Below are 6,484 nucleotides of genomic sequence, written 5' to 3' on the forward strand. Positions count from 1 at the left end.
TCCCCATCAAACACATTTACATCTAGGGTTATTCTCTCTCTCTCTCTCTCAAGAGATGTTGAAGCTCATCAAGAATAATAGTGTGTTGAACATGCCCTTTCAACATCATGATTTTCCTTCACAACTTCACATGTTTATTATCTTCACAACTTCAATAAGATAGAGAGGAAGAAGAAGAAGAAGAAGTTGAAGCCTATAATAGCTAGATCCATATTATATTATTATATTATTAATATGGGTTTAGAATTGAAGGCTCCTTAATTAATTTGTGGCCAACATCAACAACAAATCATGAAAATGGAATTCAAGGCCTCATCAAAATTCCATATCCATGGGGGAATTAAGCACTCCTGGTCCGAATCACTATATATATTATATCTATTGTTCTTCTCTTCTATCTTCTATCTTCCACTTTCTTTTTTTTTTCCCTTTAATTCTTAATTTAATTTTACTTAGCTAGATATTATATAGTAGTTTATGAATTGGGTTTGAGAATGTAAATTTAGTTACCCTTTAATTTGTTTGTTGCTACTCATTATTCTAGCTAATGTATAATACCATTTCTAGATTTGTTAATAATTATTATTATTTGCATTATTGTAGTGTTTATTTCTTCTTTTTAATGATTAATCTTCAAATGTTATCTAATATATATGATAATATTTTGATGTTTTTTTGGAAAATTATTACAAATATATATATATATATAGGTTTATACAGTTATTATAATATTTGGTTTATAGATTATGGTTTTGTTCACTAGGAGAGTTATTTTTTTTTTCCCCAATTATTCAAAATGTGACCATGGTTTGAGGGTATCTGAAATCAAAGTGACTAAAGTGAATTCTCACTTGAAAACAATTAGAATAATTTTTATGTGAAAATAATAATTAAAAATTATTAAATAATTTAATATATATTTTTCATAACATATGTAACATAAAAATGAAGAGATAATTGAATATTAATTAGTAATACAGTTTTATTAAATTTATGAAATCAAGTAATATGTTTATCTTTCTTATATTGAAATGATAGTATAAATAATATAATTTAATTTAAAAATTCGTTTTTAATGTGAAATTAAGGTAGTTTTGAAATAAAAGACTATGTATATATTTGGCTGCTATTTCTAGCCTTATAGGACTATATGTTATTTTATCGATATATTAATAGACATAATCATGATCTAGGTTGACTCTATCCTTCAACTAAATCAACTTTAACATAAATTAAATTGGGTTAGTTTAATAGTTAATTTAAAGTAGGTGTTGAGAATTCGAATAAAAAAAATTATTTTAAATTTGGATATATTCTTACTAGTTACTACTAATATAAAACTTGCTTTAATTTATATTGTTAATGACTTTAAGAAACATAACATTTTTTTTTCTTTTAGATTATCTTTAATGATGAAAAGCTTTGGTTGACTATGGTAATGTGTTGTAAATGTGGCTAGTGAATCCTTGGCAGGCACCACCTACGAGACACACACACATACTCAAAAACATAGTAAAGCTAATTTTTATCATTGTAATCATTTGTGTCTTTTTCTTTGGTTTTTGGCTTTTGCAATTAGGTTAATCATGACAAGTAACCAAAGTGTCAATTTGGGCACATCTTACAAAGTAAAGGTGAAAACTAAAAATGAAAATCCCTCTCTCTATGTGGAGCAACCATCATATGATAATATCATTTATGTAGTATTTGTTTTCGAAGAGAATGGATCCTCTCAATTTTTTTATCAATTGAGAGATTAAAGTGTAATTTTTCATTATTAATTATTATAAGTAGAATTAAAAGAAAACATGAGAAAAAGTATATTGAAGGCTTATAAATCACATTTTACTTTCTCAATTTTTTTCAATAATTAAGAGGATCCATTCTAAATAAAATGTTATTGAATTTGTAAATTACTTTCTTCTTTTTTCTTTTTTTATATGAAGCTTATATAGTAAAATGAAGAAGAAAATTCATTTAAAAATATTTGTGTATTATATTCGAAAATTATTGCTACATGTAAGAAAAAAAAATTGTAAATACTCTTACTAATAATTTTCATTTTCATTTATTTCAAATAAATTATTATCAATTCAATAGTTAATTGTAGATATGAATCTGTCGCATATCAGAGTTGTAGATACCAATAAGTTGTTACATACACAAGATGAGATTCGAATCATCAATATTTGTCTAAGTACTAATGAGCTAATCACTTCTTCAATCCAAGTTGTTACTAAGTACTAACTAGCAATTGAATATTTTTCATTTTGGTTCACTTTTTTTTTTGTCTATTTTGTTGCTTAAGTGTACAATTGAATGTTTCAAATAACAGGCCCATTTTGTTTTTGTATTCATTATTTTTGGAAATGGGTCTTCAATTGAATGTGAATTTTTTTACTGAATTTGAAAATAAGAAATTGTTCTTATGTAAGGCCATAATCTCAATAGAAGGAGAATTCTGACGAAATTTAATATTAGACTATTAGTTGTTGATTTTTGCATAGTTATTGAAAGATTAATGCCTATAAACAAGAAAGTAAGAAATAAACAAAGCAATTATTCAATAACATAAAAAAAAAAAAAGCAAAGCAATTATTCTCCTAATTTGGAGTTCCTTATTTATATAAGCATTTTATTGAAAAATATTTTTGAAGATATTATAATATTATTTTTGTTGTCATATTATAATAGTATACATGTAATAGTTAATACTATTTTAATACACAAAATTTTTCTTTCATTCTTATAATTTATTTGTCAAGGGTATAAATATTGACATAACTAAAAGAGCGGCTTGTTATGTTCTTTGCTAGGTTCCGTAAATTGAAATATGTTATATGTATTACTTTTGTATAATTTTTTTTACATATTTTAATTTTTCTTTGGAGAAAATATCTAAACTTAAAGTGATTTGAGTTTAGATGTGACGCTTCGATTTGTTCATTGGGATGGTGAAATTGTCCGACGTCCACGAATGGATGATGATGGGAATATTTATAAGAGACTCTAATATTTAAGTTAGCAAGAATTTTAGACAAATTTAAATAAATCAAGAATGAAAAATACTTGAAATTGATAAGGTATTTATAAAAAAAATGATGACTTGGTCATCACTTCTATATCTCTACATTTACGATAGTAGATGATTTGGTTTTTAAAAAATGAGTAAAAGACAAATAGATCATTGATCTTTTTTAACTGTAGACATTTAAGTCCTTTAGGAATCTCTCACCTTTTAGAATGCGTGACAATTATGTCCCTCCGTAGAGTCAAAGTTAAAAAACATAACGGAAATTAATGATATGTCCATTACGGTGATGATGTGGATGATTGGTAAAAAATAATCAGACAAATAGGTCCCTCACATGAAACACTGCCGTTTTGAAAGTGAATTCTATATCTTCCAAATGTATCGAAGCCATGAAATTTCATCAATCTTAAGTGGTGACTTATACCCTTTATTCAATAAAGGGTTTATCCAAATCCAAAAGGCCTTGGATACAATAGAAGCCGAAGTGAAACCAGTGACATTCGATATGGTCTCAAATACTTTGATTTCATCATTAATAGGAACTTGTGAGTCTTCACTGGACTTAATCCCAGTTGACCCTTTGATCCCAACACACAGAAGAAAAATTGATATAGGGAGATAAATGAAAGAAACTATGTCATCTACCATGAAAGTGTCAACATCTAAAGTGGAGAAACGTATAACCCCGGAAGCTGTAAACAAAGAAACAACAATGAAACTTGCAATCCAATAGATTCTAAGTGACACAGGATGATTAACAGCGTCAAATCTCTTTTTATGGATGATCATGATTGCAAGCACAATTTGTGTTATTGCCTGAACCAACCAAAACACTCCATCAAGTACCTTCCATGGAGCCTGAATTATAGAACTGCTAAACACCAAGATGGAAGCAACAATGGAAAGTGCAGCCAAAACAGATGTTGCAATGAGAGTTAGCTTGAACCATAAGATTGTTATTTTGGTGAAACTCCTGTTGTTTCTGATAAGGGGCTTATTGAGCTTATTGTTATGGTGGTTATTGTGGCCGTTGGAAGTGATGCTGCTGCTGTTGTTGTTGTTGCCATTTGAAAAGAACCTTTGGTAAGGATTTATTATGGCCAACACAGAGAAGGTGAACGAGAGAAGAACATCAACAGCAGAAAACAAAGCTCTCTGAAGACATGGTGAAAGGAACACATACTCAAGCGAGATCCTCGCAGCGACACCAACCCCTCACAGCAGCGATTACACTGTGAACGAAAATGACTACCTCACCCCAACAACTGGTGCCGCCATGCCAAAGCAGCTGGCTCCGAAATTCGCCAACTCCTTCCTCTCGGAAACTTGGATCCTGATGCGTGCAACTTCATCAACATCTGAAGAACCTCAGAGCTGTTCCTGTCGCGCCTCATGGTACTCACCATCATGGGCTTCGTGATGGCCACATTGTTCCACAACCCCAAACAGAATCTTCAGGAAATCACCAACCGCCTTAGCTTCTTCATCTTCACCGTCTGCCTCTTCTTCTTCTCCTCAAACGACGCCGTCCCCGCCTTCATCCAAGAACGCTTCATCTTCATCAGAGAAACCTCTCACAATACCTACAGAACCTCTTCCTACACCATCGCGGCTTAATCACTCACATGCCTTTTCTTCTCCTCCAAGCTTTCATTTATGCCGCGATTGTTTGGTAACGGCGTCGTTTGAAGCATAAAAACCAATTTGTCCATTAACAATTTGTTCCTCATTCACATCAACTAAAATAGACAGCTCAGTCTCTACCCTCCAGGTCAGCATTTTTCATTGTCGTTTTGAGCTCCAATTCGACGGAGGGGTATAATTGTCATGCGTTTCATCCGCGTTTAAAAAAGTCAGGGACTTATCTGTCTTTTATTCTTAAAAAAGTTATCCCACAATGTAATGTTTGCTAACTTATAGATAACATTTGGAATGGTGAGGAAACAAGAGTTTGATTATTGTACAAGTCGATTTATTACAATAAGGCTTTAGTTATATTTTTCTAACATACAAAAAAAGATATGACTTAACAATAATATTGTTAATGTCCACATCATTAACTCTATTAATTATTTGTGTCAAATTTAACAATAAATAATATTAAACTATTCAAAATTTTTTGGAACAAAAATAAGCCATTTTTGAGTGTGTTTTTTGTTCATCAAATAGTTTTGTGGATGTTCAAATTAGTATATTAAAATAGTTCAACTTATAGCGATTTTTTTTGTGTGGCTAGAAAGAAAACAAACAACAATCGAGAAAGGAAAAACAAACAAGAAACTGCTTAAGAAACGCAATTCCGTTGAATACTACTCTCAAACTCCTTCTAAAGTAACCGAAGCTCCACTTAGGGAGAAAGGGTTCTCATTGCCGTCTTTGTCATGATGTCTGCTACTATGTTTGCATCTCTCAAGATCAATCGGGGATCAGCAAGTCATTTCTAAGACATGATATCTCGAATTTTCAACACCAGATGATCAATAAAATCAGAGTAATTCTGTAAATTATTGACAATAATAAATGCATCTACACAATCTGTCTCACATATAACATCTCTTTGCCCCGAGTCCCAAACTAAAAGAAAACCTCTCCAAATAGCAAACAACTCTCATTACAGAATACTATGACTCTCCATTATTCCCAGACAGCCTTGTTGCCACTTTTCTTTCCAATTTCTGCAAACACAAGCAAAACCAACCCGAACACTATTGTCATGATAGCTAGCTTGTATCACAATTAATCTTAAAGGTACTTACCGAGAGAGAAATCTAAGAGCAACTAATGGTGAAGAGGATAGACACTCGTTACAACTCAAATATTCTGAAACTCCTTTTCCAATGACAAAGTCATACCAATCACCTTGTCCGTGGTCTAAGGTTCATGAGGATGAAATATCTTGTTATTTCTCGAATACTAAATTCACCAGAGACCATAAAAGATTCTAAAGGGGTGCTACTTGCTATTATATAAGAACCAATTCATCAAATTCAATGGTTGATCTCCAAAACTTACCAAACTAACTGTACTTTTGGACAATTTCAAATGCAATTCAATGATTTACATAAACTTGATGTACTACCCAAATAAATAAATATAATCAATTTCTATTTATTGCATTTGGATAATTTTAAACTCTAATTTATTTAAATAGGTCATTTGCCCCCTCATGCTTAAAACAAAATATTTAAAAATTGGTTAAACCCTAATTTGAAAAAATCAAACTGAGTTGACTCCGAAAACAGAGAAAAAAGAATGAGAGTAAAATACTAAAAATTATACATTTTAATAAACAAAAGGCAAATAATGGGAATAAACACAAAATTAAAAAAAATGGTGAAAGTGGCAGATGTCAATCATCAAGTGTCAATCTTCTTTGTGTGTCAGAGAAGAGAGTTTGAGTTAGTGTCAGACGCCAAATTCATTCCATCTTATGAAGTGATCATGGTGACG

This window comes from Arachis ipaensis, chromosome B03 (genome assembly GCF_000816755.2).
Source record: "Arachis ipaensis cultivar K30076 chromosome B03, Araip1.1, whole genome shotgun sequence".
NCBI classification, from domain to species: domain Eukaryota; kingdom Viridiplantae; phylum Streptophyta; class Magnoliopsida; order Fabales; family Fabaceae; genus Arachis; species Arachis ipaensis.